Source organism: Toxorhynchites rutilus, chromosome 2 (assembly GCF_029784135.1).
Source record: "Toxorhynchites rutilus septentrionalis strain SRP chromosome 2, ASM2978413v1, whole genome shotgun sequence".
Classification (NCBI taxonomy): domain Eukaryota; kingdom Metazoa; phylum Arthropoda; class Insecta; order Diptera; family Culicidae; genus Toxorhynchites; species Toxorhynchites rutilus.
Window position 1 is genome coordinate 222,079,088 of NC_073745.1, and position 21,123 is coordinate 222,100,210.

General features: G+C 39.1%; 1 protein-coding gene across 1 annotated transcript in view; it reads left to right on the forward strand.

The window, feature by feature from the left end:
* LOC129764438 (uncharacterized protein DDB_G0283697) overlaps nucleotides 1–21,123 on the forward strand; it is a 342,339-nt gene that overhangs the window by 213,322 nt on the left and 107,894 nt on the right. The window contains exon 5 of the mRNA XM_055763512.1: nucleotides 12,064–12,099. The gene's annotated coding sequence lies outside the window, so the exon portion shown is untranslated. The remainder of the gene's footprint in view (nucleotides 1–12,063; nucleotides 12,100–21,123) is intronic.

Here is a 21,123-nt window from a genome sequence, read left to right on the forward strand (position 1 = left end):
AAAAAATTATTTTTTGTTCCCAGTATTTCAAAAAAAAAACATCAAATTCAATTGTCTCGTGTTGATATTCTAGGCACAGCAGTCCCACCATGAATTTTTAAACCCGTAATCAAGCTTGATTGATTCGGTGATTGGATCTCATCACATTTCGTTAAACAATAGTTCGAGAAAGCACACAAATGGACAGAACAAATGTATGAAGAAATGGGAATGCGTCCGATTTTCATTAATTTAAACCATATACAGACTATAGATTGTAATGTATAGCATATCAAACAAATCTTAGGGAATTTCCGATTCGTTTGGTATATAAAGGGTGTGTCACATCAAATTGCATCACGGAAAAAACGCTGTAGAAATTCGCCCAGTAGACCGATCCCTTTGAAAATTTTAGACAGTAAAATAAAAACTATTAAACAACTTTTGGCATTTTCTTTTTATTCATACTTCGAGCCCAAGCCCGTATGCTCGCACCTTCCTCTTTACCCCGTCCATAAGGTTCTGTACAACGTCAGGTTGTAGTTTTTTTTGAACAGAAATCCATTTTCTCTTGAAGTCCGCCTCCGATTTGACAACTTTTGGGTTCTTCCGGATGGCCTGCTTCATAATTGCCCAATATTTCTCTATTGGGCGAAGCTCCGGTGCGTTGGGCGGGTTCATTTCCTTTGGCACGAAGGTGACCCCGTTGGCTTCGTACCACTCCAACACGTCCTTTGAATAACGGCACGAAGCGAGATCTGGCTAGAAGATGGTCGGGCCCTCGTGCTGCTTCAATAGTGGTAGTAAGCGCTTCTGTAGGCACTCCTTAAGGTAAACCTGCCCGTTTACCGTGCCGGTCATCACGAAGGGGGCGCTCCGCTTTCCGCAAGAGCAGATCGCTTGCCACACCATGTACTTTTTGGCCTTCTAGATAATTACCAGATGATGAAGGTTCTGGAATATAAAGTTTGCATATTTCTAATATTGTTTGCCTTTTTTTAGATGGTACATAAAAAGATGATATAAAAGGATGTTGTCCATTATAAAAAAACATACCCCCGAAACTGTAACTGTTAAAAATTACCATGAGACACCGATTAGTTCATAGTTTACTGTTTACTATTCTCCCACAAGTGAAATTCTTTCACAAGTCTGTATATTTATGACCATTAACCGAATAACCGAATAACCATACGAAAGTCAAACGTTTATGTTTTGCTTTTCAACGTTTGAATCTAACGACGAATATATCGACGAATAGTTAATATATGGATCCTTTGAATCCTGTTACAAAAGGGACTGAAATCAAGTAAGAATAGTCCGGTAATGATCTTATGCATTGTATTCAATAAATCCCAAAAAAGTTACTTCTATACTCGCGTCGGTGTGTCAGACCGAAAGTGTTAAAAAAGTAATACACGTTCCCTTCCTACCAACTCATACGATACGCTAAACGATGACGAACAACGATTGACGAAGCTAGAGAGAATCGCAAAGTCGTAGTGTTTTCTGAGAACGAATTATTGATTTTTCGGTCTGACAGACCAATGCGCGAGTATAAGAGTGTTAATGAAAGACGTAGTTCTAAGTCAAAAAAATCATGTGAAATGATACTAATGGCAATGCATAGATATACTTATTCGTCAATTTTCACCCATCGGGTAGGATGTATCAACCGAGACCCAGAGTGATATCGGTTGGCACACGTTCATTAATGTGCCATCATCGGTTCAACTTCACACCAAAAACAATTAATCCATTTGTCGGTTTCACAACGAATCGGTGACTGGTGTATCCAATCGCGTTTCGTTGCCATGTCTCGTTCCACCAGTGCTCCAACTTTTCAACAAACGCTCGGGTTTCCCTCGTCGAATCGGATAACTTCTTTCCGAAACCCCGGTAGAATGTAATCGTTTTTGAATTTTGTTTGTTCCAATGCAATGAAGTAATCCACCCGCCATCCATCCTTCCAGTCGACACCAAAGTCACGATGTAAGCGCAGAGATATTTGAAAGGAGTAATCTTTCGGTCTACTCGGGGAGCCACAATGCTGTTACCGCTGACTGATGCCATCTTTTCCCACTTTCTGACAGTATTGCTGCATTGTGGCGCGCTGTGGAGCTGGAGTTCTTCGGTAAGGTTGGCCTACGAGGCGCAAACAGTAGAAAAATAGGCGGTCTGTATTAAGTCATCGGTGTTGAAATAGATCGCATTGTAGACAGCGCAGAAGACTGGTGCGATTGAAAAGGTAATTACAAGAGACGAGAGATGCTTTTGCAGGCACAGAATTTGTGTCAGGGAAGCTTAATGCCGCAACTCGGCTGCAGATTGCTCGGAATTGATACTGGCTGCGGGAAAGAATTGCACAGGTCATTCGGACAACCTTCTCAAGGTTCACCGACTTCCTGTTGGTGGTTGTTAGATAAGCAACGAACCACGAACGGAGATTATTGATCTGGTTTTGTTTTTCTTAATTTCGTGACAGTGTACAACTGTTATTTCTTTCAAGCCTCGCAAGTTATCATATTGCCTTCCAATTGAATGGTATCTAAATTCCCTTGTTCAGTAGTAGCCTACGGAGTTACTTGAGCATTATTATTATCCACAGTGTAGATAGCACATCAGCATCTCACAAAGTGGATTTCATCCAAAAAAAACGAAATCCAAAAAACGAAACGCGACCCTATTATAAAGTTCAAGAACGTGTGAATGTTTCTGCGAACACGAATAAAACAATCCCATTTTACGACTTTTATCGAACATTTGACAGCTGCAGAAACCGAGCCTCAAATAACAAAATTGTCAATGCCACCTCGATTGCACTTTCGGTGGACCCACATTTCGATCTCGACCCGATCACCGCTCGCAGTGGATGCAGTGAAAGAATGATTGACATTACCGTGATTGAACGGAGAACGTGGAACAAAAGTAGCAACAAGAGGAAGGCCAATGGATGTTGATAGCGATCGAGCATGCGCCACTTTACCAGTAGTGCTTTAGAAAAATGACTGCTCCCGGATCACGCCAAATGACCACCGAAGATAGGATCTTAGTTTGGCCTACGACTCGTAATGGGTCAGCAGATCCAGCTTGTGCAACCATTCGAGAGAAATGCGTTCCTCAGGAGAACACGCCATCAGTATTTTCTCATTATTATGTAACCAAATAACAGATGAATGCATGTAATTTTCTGCAAATGACAAGTTGGGTAGAGTTCCATTATTCGGAATGCTGAGAGTAACAGTTCGACTGAAAAGTTTATAAGGTAACACAGTAAAACAATTTTTTTTTGCAAAATTCAATTTTATTATTCAACATAATTGGTTTCGAGGGCGATACAGCGATTATAGCGATCTCGCAACTTTTCGATACCATTTTTATAGTACTCTTACGGTTTTTCCTCAAAATAGGCCTCGCCTCAGTTTCGGTAATCACATCATCATTGGTCTTAAATTTCTTGCCAGCGAGCATTCTCTTCAGGTCTGCGAACAGAAAACAATCGCTGGAGCCAGATCTGGAGAATACGGTGGATGCGGAAGCGGTTCAAAGCCCAATTCATTTAATTTTACAATTTTACAATCAATCGACCGATTGCTGTCAAATTTTGACACGTATCCATTGAAAGATGCTGCTTTGTGATAGTCAAGTATATTTTTGCAAATGGCACCATCTAGACGTCAACCTTATGGATTTTTCAGCCGAACTGTTATACCGATAAAAAACTGATTATCCGAGCATAGATTGCTATTTATTTGGCGCTCGACATGTGTTTGGCTTGCATTGATCTGTGATCTGTTATCTGTGATCCAATCAATCCTAAATTGCAAGAAGATCACATATTAGAAATAGACCAAAACACAGAATACCTTCTTCATGGCGAATCAGGTGTCGAAAAAACCCATTCACTTAGAATCACACCCACCTCGAAGCAATGTTGCCACGCCACCCACAGGTTCCAGCATGAGTCTCCGTCGTGTGCACATTTGCATAAATAGAAACGGTATCCCAGCAGCCTTGAGGCGATGTGCATTCATCATAAGCAAATCACGAACAGCATTATATGAGAAGCTGCTAAAACCTCAGAATGTCAATCACGCTTAGGCTGTGCACCCTAAAAACTTCATGAGCCGAAGCGGATTGGTTGATTGGTTGGCGGTAATTTATTTGTGCTGCTCGACTGGCAGCGCAATGACAGTTAAGAGTATGATAAATGACAAGCGATTAGCGACGCTCTGTGTGGTGCTGTCCAACAGATCGTTGGGTTAAGGGTTAGGATGGACGATCAAGACATTATCGCGTGATGGAATAGGTGACATACGATATTCATTTGCTTACATATGTGATGTGAAGCATAAGACGAATTTCATGCCAAACTCGACTGGCCGTTGGCATCACCATCTCAGATAGCTGTGAAACGTTGTTGGTGTAAAGACATGGGTCATTTAAGCAACTTTGCATACTTGAAATATTCGAAAAATAATTAGACTACTTTTTGGAAAAAGACAATTTTTTTTCTTATTTTTTTACACAAATTTATAACTTAAAAACTATGATACCTACAGAACTCTTGTCAAAGGATGAATGTAGGAAATTATTAAAATATTCACAAAAAAATACCAATTTTGTTATTTTAAAAATTAAAATTGATTTTTCTCAAAAACGTATTTTTTTAAAAATTCCCATAAATATATATATGAATAGCCCATACAATTTCCAATAATTCGTCCATACATAGGAAGATGGGCACTTTTACAAAGAAAAAGTTTTTCGAACAACAACTTTTTCATGTTTTCTTTGAAAAAAATACAGCGTATTCTAATTTTGTATACAGTCAAGATAGCGATACAGTGTATTCGACAAAGTTTTAGATCTTATTAAAATATACACTTTTTTCGAAGACATCAACTTTCTATCTTTTATAGTTTTTGGAATATAAGTCGTTTTTGTATGAAAACTCCTGAAAAAAATCATGTTTTGCCCGTAACATTTTTGTGTGTAAATTCTCACGTTTGACATGTTCTTGACATGTTTCTGAATAGCGAAAAGTTAGCAGAGTATGTAAATTGCGATAATCTAAAGGGTGTGTCACATCAAATTGCATCACGTAAAAACGCTGTAGAAATTCGCCCAGTAGTCCGAACCTTTTGAAAATTTTAGACAGTAAAATAAAAACTATTAAACAACTTTTGGAATTTTCTTTTTATTCATACTTCGAGCCCAAGCCCGTATGCTCGCACCTTCCTCTTTACCCCGTCCATAAGGTTCTGTACAACGTCAGGTTGTAGTTTTTTTTTAACAGAAATCCATTTTCTCTTGAAGTCCGCCTCCGATTTGACAACTTTTGGGTTCTTCCGGAGGGCCTGCTTCATAATCGCCCAATATTTCTCTATTGGGCGAAGCTTCGGCGCGTTGGGCGGGTTCATTTCCTTTGGCACGAAGGTGACCCCGTTGGCTTCGTACCACTCCAACACGTCCTTTGAATAGTGGCACGAAGCGAGATCCGGCCAGAAGATGGTCGGGCCCTCGTGCTGCTTCAATAGTGGTAGTAAGCGCTTCTGTAGGCACTCCTTAAGGTAAACCTGCCCGTTTACCGTGCCGGTCATCACGAAGGGGGCGCTCCGCTTTCCGCAAGAGCAGATCGCTTGCCACACCATGTACTTTTTGGCAAACTTGGATAGTTTCTGCTTGCGAATCTCCTCCGGAACGCTGAATTTGTCCTTTGCGGAGAAGAACAACAGGCCCGGCAGCTGACGAAAGTCCGCTTTGACGTAGGTTTCGTCGTCCATTACCAGGCAATGCGGCTTCGTCAGCATTTCGGTGTACAGCTTCCGGGCTTGCGTCTTCCCCACCATGTTTTGCCTTTCGTCGCGGTTAGGAGCCTTCTGAACCTTGTATGTACGCAGGCCATCCCGCTGCTTGGTCCGCTGGACGAATGAATTTGATAAATTCAGCTTATTGGCGACATCCCGGACCGAACTTCTCAGATCACGTCTAAACTGCTTAACTACGCGCTTGTGATCTTTTTCACTGACGGAGTATCCATTTTTGCCGTTCTTCACCTTCCGGTCGATGGTTAGGTTCTCGAAGGATCGTTTTAGTACTCTGGTGACCGTGGATTGGACGATTCCCAGCATCTTACCGTTGTCCCGATGTGACAACTCCGGATTCTCAAAATGAGTGCACAGGATTAATTCACGACGCTCTTTTTCGTTCGACGACATTTTTCCAAATTTACGAAAAATTGACAGTGAAGCATGGCCAACGTGATCTATACACTCTTATCTGATTATAAGCGAAAGCTGAAGATATAATTCCTAAAAATTAAATTTCTACAGCGTTTTTTCCGTGATGCAATTTTATGTGACACACCCTTTATATATATAAAAATGGATTTCTATCTGTCTGTCTGTCTGTCTGTCTGACTGTCTGATTCTTGTGGACTCGGAAACTACTGAACCGATCAACATGAAAATTGGTATGTAGGGGTTTTTGGGGCTGGGGAAGGTTTTCGTGATAGTTTGAGACCACACCCCCTCTCTAAGGGGCCATACAAATGAAAGACACATTTCTGCATAATTCGAAAACTAATCAAGCAAATGGAGCCGAATTTGTCATGCGAATGGTTTAGGGGATACGAAACGTTTCCATGGTGAATAGACACTCCTCTCCCCTCTTTAGGGGGGGGGTGTGACTGCGATTGGACCCATGAACGTGCGTTGAGTAAGAAAACGTGGATGTGATAACGAAAAATGAATTTCGGGCGGGACGAAATTTGCCGGATCAGATTGTTTATACATAAAAATGTTACGAATTAAACAATTATACTATTTTTTCAAAGAAAAAAAAATGAAAAAGTTGTTGTTCGAACAACTCTCCCCATCGTCCGAAGTATGGAGAACTTGTTGGAAATTTTAAGGGCTATTTATATTTTTTTTTTTTTAGAATTTTAAAAGTATATATTTTCGAGAAAAAAGAATTTCTATTTTCAAAATATTTTGTTTTCAATTATTTTTTTTCCAAAAAATTCTTTGATAATTTTTAATGAAAACCTAAGTTATTTCCTACATTTCATTCCACGAACAATTTTTTGTAGATCTTATAGTTTTTAAGTTAAGATTTTCAAAAAAAAAGTTGAAAAAACTCAACATTTTAAAAAACCTACAAAAATATCTATCAGACCTACAAAATTTTAGTCAAAGAATGGAATGTAGGAAATAATGTTGGTTTTCATTAAAAATTATCAAAGAATTTTTTGGAAAAAAAATCAACGAAAAAAAAATTAAACGTTCGTTTTTCTCGAAAACATATGCTTTTAAAATTATGAAAAAAATAGATATAAATAGCCCTTAAATTTTCCAACAAGTTTACTTTTCGCTATTTAGAAACATGTCAAGAACATATCAAACGTGAGAAATTACACACAAAAATGTTACGAGCTAACCATTATTTTTTGCAGGAGTCTTCATACAAAAATGGCTTATATTCCAAAAACTATAAAAGATAGAAAGTTGGTGTCTTCGACAAAAGATTATATTTTAACAAGATCTAAAACTTTGTCGAATACACTATATCGCTATCTTGACTTTAAACAAAATTAGAATAAGTTGTATTTTTTTTCAAAGAAAACATGAAAAAGTTGTTGTTCGAAAAACTTTTTCCCTGTAAAAATGCCCATCTTCCAATGTATGGACAACTTGTTGGAAATTGTAAGGGCTATTCATATGTATATATTTTTAAGATTTAAAAAAAATACGTTTTTGAGAAAAATCAATTTTAATTTTTTGAATAACTTTTCAGCGCAATTTTTTCCCAAAAAAATTTGGTATTTTTTTGTGAAAGTTTAAACAATTTCGTACATTTCATTGACATTGACAAGCATTTTGTAGGTAACATAGTTTTTAAATCATAAATTTTTGTAAAAAATTAAGAAAAAAGTTTGTCTTTTTCCAAAAAGTGGTCTAATTCTTGTTCGAATATTTCAAGTATGCAAAGTTTCTTAAATGACCCATGTCTTTACACCCACAACGTTTCACTACTATCTGAGATAGTGCTGCCAACTCCTAAGACGAGTTGGCATGAAATTCGTCCTATGTAAAACCAATTGGAGGATTTTAACATTTCAATTTTACAATGAAATCTTATCCTATGTGAACCACGAACCAGTCTACATAAATAAAATATAGCCCAATATAAAGCATTCTCAATTGAAGCCATTCGAGTGGTTTAATGCGTTGATATCAGAAATAAGACCTCGTATTTTTGCAGGGGGTGTATAAATCGTTGTCATGTTCATAGACTGAAAACATCCCAATGCAGGGGTGGCATTCCGCTTTTCGAAACGAGTAAGTCGGTTCGAGAAAATTCCAATTCGAATCGAATTTAACTTAGTTTATATCGAATTGAAGTTGATATTTTCAGTGTACCAGATTTCGAGCGAAATTTGTCCCGAAGAGAAATGTCGAATTGCAAATTGCAAAGAATTGCGAAGATAAAAAAAACGAAAAACAAATTCAATTTGATATTATATTAGAATTGTGATTAGAAAGAAAAGATGGTGAATTGTTTTTTCAAGACAGCGATACACAGAAACGGGAGCTGAGAGATCAAAATAACCCTCTGTCGCTAAGTGAAAATGAGTGATTTCGTCTTATTAACGTTTTCGATATGAACGATAATAATAATTCTTTTGTTTCAAGATTTCGGTAGTATTTCAGGTTTAGCCGAGAAGCAATTGAAAATATTTCGGATACAACTGTGTTCAAACCAACTTTCAGAAGCACTGCTATTTCTTCAGCTTTAAAAGGAAGCTTTTCACTTGGTATGGCTCAACCAACAGTTTCATCAGTGTTCAATGAAATAATGCCACTTCTGGCTTATGTGAAAAATGGATACAACATCGTTTAATGAAACAAACTCATTTCTTCGACAAATTCAAGATACTCGGTGTAGTGATGGTATTCATATACTGATTCCACACCCAAACTAGCGTTGGCAGAAAACATTTCATCTTTGGCAGAAATGATGCCATTTAGTGTGCTGGAGAGTCAAATGCGCAAATAATGAACTGTTTTAAAAGTTTAAAAATTATTTGTATGTATACGTGCAGACATCTCTTTCTGTTTTCTTTTCTCATTTCATTTGGGATTATGCCATAAAAAAGTCCATACGACGTCAATGGGGATCGAACCAAAGCCGCCAAAGCTATTGCACACGACCACGCTTTCCACATAGCTACACCCAAAATTGATTTTGAGCTCACGTTTTGTCATCCCCATTTATGACATTTCATGAGACATAACATAACAGAAAATTTCATGACTCACAAATACTGGTAAGCATTTGTATAATATACATGGTACAGCAATATAAGGTTAATAGGAGCGAGCGAAAAAAAAGACAAATAAGCTTTCCGCATACTTTGCCACATACACGGCCCAGTCGCTGGGGGGCGAATCTGGAGATTACGGTGGATGCGGAAGAAGTTCGAAGCCCAACTCATGCAATTAGGGATTTTTCCATTATTTTCACAATAACAAAAGTTGTTTCACTTTCAATGCTGTAACTCACGAACCAATCGACCGATTGCTGTCAAATTTTGACACGTATCAATTGAAAGATGGTGCTTTGTGATAGTCAACTACATTTTTGCAAGAGGCGCCATCTAGACGTCAACCTTTTGAACCTTTCAGCCGAACTGTTAGCGTCATTTGTCATTCAACAACGTAAATAAACTCGTCCTGTTGGGAAATTGAGCGACGGTTAATTTTTTTTGGATATTGTTTCGTGAAAATTGTTAGTTTTGTTCCTTATCGCAACATGTTAGACCTAATAAAAAAATTAAAAAAACGGGTCTAATAATTTGCGATAAGGAACAAAACTACAAATTTTTACGGAAATCTGAGAACCACTATATCCGTTTGGCGTGAAATGGGTGATTTGCATTTCATATCATTTCTAGAATTGATTAGAAGTACTTGAATCACCCATGAGTAAAATTGTATTTACCGAAATAATATACAAAAGCTCAATAGTAACAAAAACAACCCCTACATGCTGCAGTGACTAGAGACCATTCCACAATTTCCCACCGCATCACGACCTAATCAAATAGGGCATCTCTCAAGGCGAAGCACCCCCCAATGGCTGCGCGTAAAAAGATTATCAATTCGACTTTACCGCGCGCAACTATTGTTTTATAACTACTTACAACTCGCAATTGCCGGCTTACCGGCGGCTCGCACGATCTGCATGAACGAATCCCCCGCGGCGGTCGAGCCTAGTGGACGAGACAAAACCGCACGCTAATCAAATGACACAGGTGATTTGACTAACGTATCGGAACCCGACGGCAACAACAGATGGAAAATTGGCGGAGAAGATGGTTTGTTGCTGTTATTTTTCATTCGTACAATACTCATTCATTGTCGATTTATTATGCTCAATTCTTTGAGGTTTTTTTTCTTACTTTGCGTCACGTCTCACACAAGAGTCAGACAATCGGCTGTGGTCTAATGAATAGATGCATTTTACCTTTTGTTGCTCACCTTATTTGCAGTACCTACCTGTGTACGACTCCGACCTTAGCAGATCGCTCCGAGGCTTGCGGAAAAAACCGCAACGAATAGCGCGATTCAATCGAATTGTTTTAATAAGAAATAAACTATCCACTGGTGTCTATGTGGATCCCTCGGAGGTCCAAAGCGAGGGTTCCCCTACATGCTGAGCTGCACGCTGTCTGTTTGCATTATGTCAGTAGATTTGAGATTTTGTATTTGAACGTCAATTGCCCTATTATTTCGCATTTCTGTAGGCCAAGATCAGGTCATGAGAGACATTCGCCTCGGTTGTATCGTGGCATATAATCAATTTCTTTCGGTTCGTTAATGTAGCTATTGGACTCGCGCTGAAAGTGTCTACATAGACTAGTGAGAAACCAGACAGCCCATTATATTTGCACGTTGTGTCGGTGGAAGTTACCAAAAACAGAGAACGAGATTGATTAGAGCAATCTCAATTCTTGTGAGCGACATATCTCGATCAATACTGAGACTTCCCCAAACATGGCATTGGCGGTTCATTCGATTTTGTTTTTGCCAACTCTATAAGTCTCCGTCATTGGGTTCGCCCAATAACGAATCGATCAAATCCTAACCCATTGTCCACCAATCTGTCCACGACGAATTGTTCTTTAGTGTCATTAGTTTCACCCAGCACACTCCCGTCGATTTCTGGCGATCGCATTCGCAAGATCTGTGGAATGGATGTCATGGATAGACAGATCAATGTACGTTAGCACTCATTCGGTGCCAAGATTGCCATCGCAGTTGGCGGCGTTCAGGGTACAGGTTCATTGGATCAGCAACACCGCTGGAGCACAGACAAAATGGAGTGTAATAAAAGCGATCATCAGCGCTCGCCGCGAATAACCGATCGCACCGAAGTAGATCAAAGTGGGCGTGTAGGTGGCGAATTGCATGCAAGCCACCGAACACCTGCGCGCGGTAGCTAATCTTGCGACAAAGCATGCCGTGACTGCCTATGCCGTGGTGCCATGGTGCTGAACTGCAAATAGTACCACCAGACACCCCCGGATCTCCATCGGACGGACAGATATAGGTTTGCCTGGACCGCCCTTTTTCGCCACCAAACGTTTTTCGTTGGATACTGAGGGTTTTCGACATGGTCGACATGAATGTGGTTCTTGAGAAAGAAAACAGCTTGTTGCTGTCACACAGCAAACATTCTGACGTTTCCACAGCGTCGGTGTGTAATAAAGTCGTCAGATCACCGGATATAACGGTTTTTCCACTCCTTTCTCAATCGCAAATGCCCAACGGCTACTCAAACTAGCATACTCAAATCAAACACTTGTCGATCGCAGATTTAGATTTCGTCCGATGGCACTCATGACGACTCGTGACGGAGGGTTCTCTTAGCAAAAATAATAACCACTCCATGTTCATCAACATACTTGTTTGTCTGCTATACGCTGGCACCACGCCGGTTGGTGGAGGGCGAAATTCACAAACAAATTAGCTGTTCGATTTTATTTTATTTTATCTCTTCTCTCTTTTCTCGTTTTAGATTTTCAAGCCCAGCAAGAGGTCAACATTGGATCTGGTAAGTGTGCGCCGGCGAAACATATTTGAACCTAAACTAGGTTGGAAACAAGTTGCTTGGGATTTTGGTGTTAGGTTCATATTGCTAAATTTTAGTTTTCACAAAACGTCCTCCAAAACCGCCCGCTATTTAACTTTTAGTAGCTTGTTGGTTTTCGATTATATCATGGCCAAACAAAATTTCACTTTGTGATACATGTTACACGTGTTTCAAATCATTAGGGTTGGTAAGAAATGTAAAAACTAACAATTATTTTAATAGATTCTTTGTTTCATTAAATGGTTGGAAAATTATTATGGCAGATTGGAAGAAGCGTTTGTTTCAATTGCAAAGCTGTCGTTCTACGTATAACTATTCCATGTTCCAAAATCAACAACTGAGAAAAATGCAATTAAAGTTTCTACCATATGTGTCCACCAGAAGCTATAAGCACAATTCACATGAAAGCTTTTCGTATAGTTTGGCCCAGACAGAGAAAGATATATTCTCGTTCATGTTCTTCTTTATCCTCTTAGAAAACACTTTTCAACTTCATTTTACGATGAGGTGCTTCGGTGCACGCTTCTATAAACAGCGCTGGCAGCTATGTGGATAGCGTGGTCGTGTAAAATATCTTTGCATTCCAGCCGACCTTGGTTCGATCCCCATTGACGTCGCATGGCCTTTTTTTGGCACAATCCCAAATGAAATGAGAAAAGAAAACAGAAAGAGATGTCTGCTCGCATACATACAAACCATTTATAAGCTTTTAAAACAGCTCATTATTTGCGCATTTGACCTTCCAGCACACAAAATGACATTATTTCTGCCAAAGATGAAGTGTTTTCAGCCAACGCTAGTTTGGGTGTAGAATATCAACATGGAACAATTGAGCATGATGTTGTTTTTTTATATCTGGGAACAACCAATAACTTTTTTTGTGTTCCTCCGGAAGATTAAGCATGAAACATCGTTTTATAAAGAAAAGTGAAAATTGTCAAAAACTAACATGAGACAACTATGCATAATAGCAATGTACGGCAGAAAGCAGTGTGAACAGAATCGTATTTTTCCTTAAAAGCGGCTGTTGGATTCGATAGTCTCGAGAGCGGAGGCTCTGGTCGGATGATGCACGTTTCACCGGTGGAAATATGCCTCTGGACGCTTGAACCGAAAGTCCACAGCGGAAACTCTCACAGGAATTCTCTTTGAAAGGTTCTGTTCAATCACTACTTATAAACGGTAGAAAAAACACAAGAATCAAGTATAAACCACGTTTATTCGACTTCTTGACCGGATCCTTCAACTTTCACTCCGTTCTTCTCGTGGAAGCAAAACGTTCTGCCCACGTTCACGATTTTTCTCCAAAAAGTCCCTCGCTCTGCTGCGGCTGCTGCTCAACTTCTTCTTGTTGTTGATTTTACTCCTGCTGGTGATGTTCTGCTTCTCCTTTCACTCTTGGTTCTTATTAGATTCTAATTGGTTTCTGTTTTCGGTTGGAAAATACTCATGCGATCCTTGCTGCTAGACTGCTATGCTAGCTCGCTGGAGAATCGCAAGAAGTAGAGGGGTGGAACTTCTTATGCAATGTCTCATTCGTCTTCAGGGACTGAACAGCGGCACTAACGCCCGATACTCAGCAACAATTGAAGAATTATATAAATCGCATTCTTCGGACAGTTACTTAAAGTCAAAATATATAATTCCAGTTTGTGTATGCTATATAGTTAAATGTACTGCTGATGCGATAGACGTTATGTTTAGAGTAAGACAAATATCATTGTGCAAACATCGTCTGACACTAATTTGGTCGGTGTTCAGTCAGAACGGACTAAATAACAAAATATAAAAAAATAGTTAAAAGTAGTAAACATTCAAAAATTAGTCAGCCTACATTCTAGTTTTATCAGATCACACTAATGTTGCAAATAGCCATGTTTCTGACATATTGTTAAGCTAAAACTGATAATAGAAACACTGATAGTATTTCACCCGAATCAACTAGTCCTACGTCAAGATTACGTCCCTTAGAAAGGATGCCAAGTCATGAAACTGTAAATTTCTTACCTGCCTGTGCTTTCTAGACCAAGGATCGAGTGAAGTCGTGAGATACAATTTTTGTATACCACTGCGTGCGTGAGTAAAGCGCTCGTTCGAACTGCAAATGCAGCGTTCGCTCATACGGACTCTGTGGAAAGAGGATATATTGCAAATTAATCCCGCCCGTTTACACATAACTTATTGGGTACAAATAAACCATTTCCGTATTATAATACTCATTCTCGCTCCAACTAGCAAGCGGTCGGCAGTTTCTCTGATGTCACACATTTCGGTTTTGCTCGCTACAAAATCATTTCAGAGGAACGAAAAAAATCTTTATCGAAATCCTTTTGTCAACATTTTCACATTCGACGCGCTGAATCGAACTCAGACGCTGAAATGGTTCAAAATCTGTATACTGTATTACTACATGGGTTGAAACGTCTTGGGGGTTTCACGTAGGACTACTGGGGTGTAAGTTCAAAGTTTCGAAAACGAAAGCATTACGCCCGAGAACCAGATTCTGAGCGTTAATAGCTCCTAAACAACTGAACGAAATGGTATGATATACACTTCATTCGAAAGATAAAATGTCTACGTGTTATATGCTTGTTACTTTTTGATCCAAAAACTTGTTTCAATAGCCCCAAAATTGCTTTCAAAACAGGCTATCGAAATCACACCAATCGGTATATAAGCGAGTGCCGCTCGGGTATCCACTCAGTTACGATTGCACAACGATTGAGGTACGATCGCTTGAATGGATGGATGTTACCCAAACACAGACTTCAAAACCATGAAACCTATGGAAATCGGCATAGCAAATTAGATGCAAGCTGCTGGTGCTTTCGTACTCGCTTGCGTGTCTAGAAATGGGAATGTTTCCCTAACACAGACTTTAAAACCATGGAGCCTGAGGAAATCGACATTGCAAAATTGATGCAAACTGCGGGTACTTTTGTACTCGCTTGCGTTTCTGGAAATCGAAATTTTTCTCTAACAAATACTTCTAAACCATGGAGCCTGTGGAAATCGGCATAGAAATTTAGGGGCTAATTCTCGAATACACTACGAATACACTTCACGGTGGAAACGGTATGAAACGCATTCGCGATGACAACGGTACGGTGTCGACATCTGGATGCGAGATTAGTTTCCCACTAAATTTATCATTATAATATCAAATTATCTTCAGATGAAATCTTTGTATGGGATTATTATACCACATGAAGAAAACAAAGTTTTCCACTCACATTGAATACCAGTTTGATACGAAGTAGATAATTTTCATTAATGATTTTTTATTTGAAAAGTGCTCATTCTGCCTGAAAACTCATCATTATCGCCGACACTTCACTAACTCGTAAAACGTAGTTCAATGGCGTGCCGTTCATTTCGTTTCCACCGTGAAGTGTATTCGAGAATCAGGGCCTTAGATGTATTTTCTTCAAAAAAATGTCAGTGAATGTTTGAGTAAGGGCCGTGGTCTGCTGTTCGACGCAACTTTGTCGCGTTGCTCTCACAAGAACGTTGTACGACACTTATGTCCATTTTCCGGATACAATTCCGGATTCTTGTAGTCAGTTGCTTCGTGTCCTTGGCCCTCCAATTGTTTCTATACACTAGGGCACTGAGTGAGCCAAACAAATCCTCTATTGGGCGGCACTGGGGCAAATAGCCAGACCGCTCGGCTTAAACCAAGGCTTTGAAATGCCCCGGTCGGAAATGGCGATGTACAACATAACCATTTTTTCAAACTTGTGCTTGAACTTGTATTTCACTTCAGGCGGTGTGGATGACTTGTCGCTGGAGTAGTAATTATCATTTCCTGGAAACACTAAACACTAAACCTACCGATGTTTCATATATACCTATTCCTACCACAGCGGGTCAAGTGACCCTTTATAAATAGTTAGTGAACAATTAAGTTTTGTTGAGAAACGTGGCATCCCATATTTTTCTTGCATATTTCAACATTTTGGGATAACTAGCAAAGTATTGAAATTACAATTTTTGACACGCAAAATAGCACTGTAGATTTGGATGGTTACTGTTAGCTCGCTTGAATAGTCAGCGATACAATTAATTCTGATCATTCACTATTCATTCATTAATACAACAAAATATATAAAGCAACAGCCAAAAATGTGTAATGCAATAGTTTTGTATCACAACCACACATACAAACCTTTCTGATATCATAACAATGTTTGCAAGGGTAGAATGACCAGTTGCGATAGTTAAGGCAGATTACATATATTTCTCAGTAAAAAAAATAACAAGAGAGGAGTAAACACTGAAAAATACATGCAAAACTTCACGACATTCACTAAGACGCGACGCGAGACAAGACAAACACTTATTGTTTTTACTATTAATATCAATATAGTCTTCTTTCAATATTCCTATGTGACTAAACTAGACCTATGTGACCAGAATCCAATTTTCCCGCAAGTGTGATATTTTTTCAAAGAAGTTTAGCTAATTGGCTTCAGTTTGATATGTTGTTCATCTGAATATAGCGCCATCTAGTCCAAAGCCATGAAAACGATAAAGAAAGGGTAACAATCAATAATTACGAAAATAAAATCCATCTTTTTTCAATATTCTTTAAATAAAAGGCTCGCTACTTGGCTTCAATTTGATATGTCGATCATCTAAATCGATTCAATGGCTCAAAAGATATAAATTTTTAAAGAAAGTCATTTTCGGGAAAAAATGGAAAAAGTTGAATTTTCGGACCACCCTAAAATGGAAATGGTCACCCTAACGAAAAAATAAAAAAATACGGGTCTAATATTTTTCAATAAAGAACAAAGCTACCACTTTTCATAGAAATCTGAGAACCACTGTTTTAATTCATTTTATTATTCAAATAAACGGAGCGAATCAAGCTGCACATCTTGTGGATATTTGGAACTTTAATGAAAAAAAATCCCAAGGGGGAAGTTCATTATCTAATCGCTTCCCACTCAATTAAGGTCGAATATTCGTAAGAATGTGTCAAATGTTGTCTCCCAAACGTATGTACCGTAGACCATATCAACTGTTCGTAATGATACAATCACCCTGAATTATTCGCTCCCCACGGGTTTCAAGTAGAACCACTTTAAATCCTATCAGTGTTGTCATTTAGATCACAGTATTTAGCTACTTTAGTCAAACAGAAACCAATGGAGCCAAAACAAGGGAACTTACTAGGAAATCAGGAAAATTGCAAAATAAATAAAGTCTAGCTACTGCTTTGGCTTAAATTACCTCAAAACTCCAGATAATAGGGCAAAAAAAAGGTTCAAAGCGAAAAAGGAAACTGTTAGAAAGAGTTGAGCGTCATATTGTAAAAAAGCCTCGAATACAACAATAAGTTTGCGGACGTTCCAAACGACCCAAACGTTCCGTAGATCAAAAATGGTTAATGCACCTCGTTTACTAACTCGGCACAAACAAGCAAAGCTGGAATTCGCATGCCGAAACATGGTTCTAGATTGGAAAACAGGAATGACAAAGTTCTTTAACATTGTGCTTATTCTTGGTTGTTTTTTAAATGTTATGCTTTTAAACAACTAAACCACTAAATCGTACTGAAATTCTCACAGGCGATTTTCTCAGACGAGAAAAAGTTCAACTTGGACGGACCGGATAAATATAACGGCTTTTGGCGAGATTTGCGGAAGAAACAACGACTTTTCTCTAAAGGGAATTTTGGTGGAGGATCTGTCATGGTCAAAGGAACATTTTGTGACTCCGGAAAACTTGAATAAAATTACGAACTCACACAAAATAAATAAAATTTACTACATTAAAGTTCTTGAAGCCGGTTTTGTATCAATGATTCACAGAAGACGAAGAGCAAAGCAGGACAATGTCGTAATTTATACCAGCACTGATACGATGACGTGGTTTAGGTCTAAAATGATTGATGTTGTGGACTGGTCGGCATGTTTTCCGGACCTAAATTCTATTGAGAACCTCTGAGGAATGGTAATTCGACGGCTTTATGCTGATAATCATCAATTTTCAACAGTAGATTGGCAGAAAACTGCGTCTTCCCAGTCATGGATTGATATTGAACTGGCAACACTGCAAAACTTTACATACTATGGCATATTTTCCAAGTAGTTAACCGTTCTGGCGGTATAAAAGGCTATTAAATGGTTTTTGAATGAATGTTTCATCATTAATTCAATAAAAAACTGCTAGTGGTTTGACGCGATTGGCATTCCTTTATCACAATCAAATTAGTGTCGCCCGATATATGAACATAAACACCATCTAGGGACAAATATCTGCTTTTTAATTTTACCTTTAAAATAACCCAATAATTTGATAATTCCTTATTGTTCTTATAACTAGGAATACGACTCATTCGGAGTGTTTTTTTTTCAGTGTAGACCTCAAAAACGTCGTTTTCGTGCCCAAACATCCTATTTTATTAATCTAATAACTACCTAACGGCAATTATTGTAGGTATTCAACAATAAAGGACCCGACATGGTTGCAGTAAATTCAACATATAGAAATTCGACACATGTTTGTGAACAGCATGCTGTCCATTAGGAAAACAAACATATGTTAAGCTTTCGCTAAGTTAGCAAATATGTATGGGTTATTTTATTCGATTCGAAAACGTGAAAATCAATAAGAAAACAGCTTGCAGTGGTCGCTAACACAAATCAGAAAACAAAAATGTCAACAAATATCTTTTCAACGGCTCGCTGCCGTTATTATCGACTCAAAATTTACCGTGAAATGACGTACAAACTCGCGCCGCATGCCAAGCCATTATATCAATGGGCAGAGCTGCTACAGGAGTACCCTTCATTCAAACTTGCACTTGAGATCTGGCGAGAGATGAACGTGAATCATGTAATCGTCTATTTGTTTACACTGTAATCATACAGCGGTCGGACAAATGATTCAACCTGACTGCACTCCATGTTTCAACCGAGCAAACCATCATCCATTGCACCTGATCGCACCAGTGGTCATTATCATTTATCAGCATCTCTTCGTTAGTCAGCCATGGTTATAACCATCTTTGGAACGAATAGAAAAGTAAATTTCGTATTTGCGATGATCGCATAATGCCATGAATGGATCGCAAACCCTTCGTCTGTCTTCGAATATATATTTATGGAAACATCGAACCGCCACTTTGGAGCTCGGTTTCATACGCACAAAGAGGCCTTCCTTCGTCCGACCTTCATTCTAAAATTGATTTTAAAGTGTGTAACTGAAGCACAACTACTGTATTCGGCATTTTACCCTTAAATTCGCGCGCGCAAAAAAAATGGGAAACGTAAGACGTAACTAAAGCAGCTGTTGTTCCAAGCTGATACCACCACTAGTGGGCCGAGCAAAACAAAACAATTTAAAAAACTCATTTTTGAGCACTCGTAGCCCATTCACCTATTGCCTCACCTCCGAAAAGTAATTTCGTAATATCGCTTTTCTCTCTCTTTCGGCAGAAACAAAAACAAAAAACCCTCAAAATAACGCGGACGAATTTTTCGGCGAATTTGGTCCAATTCGATCGGCTTGGGTGCGATTTAACTGCAAGGTAACTTCTTGGTGGCTGGTTGGGGTCATTTTTGCTCCGCGAAATGCGGTGCTGGACACGTACACCTACTTCCACCGTCGTGGGTGTGGATGGAAATACAGGTGGAAAATATTAATTGACTCTGCGTGGCGGCCAGCAGTTGGTTTGCAATCAGATTCGATTCGGTATCATGTCTCTTTGAATGCTCAAGTAATTGCTTTTAAGTTGGCCTCCTGGATGATAGATTGTTCATGTGTTAATATGAACTCATACAGGTTTTCAGGTTTCTTGGAATATTTTATCCCTGTAGAAAATACACATGGGTTACGAAAATTTCCACGCTTGTTCACGGTGAGGGAGGAGGAGGTTTAGATAATGTCCACGCGAACACGGTCAATAAATATTTGGTTTCCCTTAGTTCTGAAGACATTGGCAGACTGGGGGGTAGAAGGCAATCTACCACACTTTGTGAAAAACTTCATGACATACCGGACCTTCGAGGTAAAAGTTGAGTACACCAGCTCCAGGCGCCTCCACGACGGTATTGGTGTACCTCGATATTCCGTCTTAGTGTTCGTATCCATCTATCCGGACGACATCCTTTTGGTAGTGGTAAGGAATACGCATAGAACACCACGCATCAAGATCCAGGCGGCTACCAATGCTATCGGTAAATGAGTTGTCGAGCGTTTCCGACTTACGGCGCACAGAGTGGTCAGGCCTGCACCCATAAACACGAATGTTGCAATTCGGCAGTCAAAATTTACAATGACCGCATCTCCCGCCGTAGTACCTTGGAAACCCTGGGAGTGGTGGTCGACTGCGACTATCCAGTCAACCAAACCAATGCTTATGATCAGTCTTTGTTGTTTCCCATAAAACACTGCGTACGAGACGAACATTGTTCACGCTGCTCTCGCAGTTTTGTGTTTGTTGACAAACATGATTTTGAAGTAGCACTACGTCTTTCATTTCTGAACCGGGGTGTAAGTTCAAAGATTCGAAAACGAGAGAGTGCAAGGTTTTGAAATTTAAAACCACTTTACCGGCAAAATGGAGTGGAATAATAATCACTTCATTCATCATTGGTCAAAAAAATCGTTTCAATAGCTTAAACATTGCTTTGAAAACAGGCTATTGAAATCATAACAATCTAGCTCGGAATGTGTTCTCGAACACGGACGCAAAATCAAGGCACCTGGAGAAACCGTCATCGCAAATACATGCAGGCTGTGATTTTTTTTGCTCGCTTGCAAATGCGCTCGAGCAAAAATAAGTTTGCGCATTTTATTCCCGTAATGTAATCGTATCCAAGAGCATCAGTTTCTGTTTTGCTTTCACATGGAATGGTCGTGAAAACTCTGACGAGAACAAAATAGAATTATGTAACAAACTTCATCAGTTGCTTTTGCAAAACCACGCAAAACTAACGGTTCTTTCCTGGACCACCAACAAGTTCGAAATAG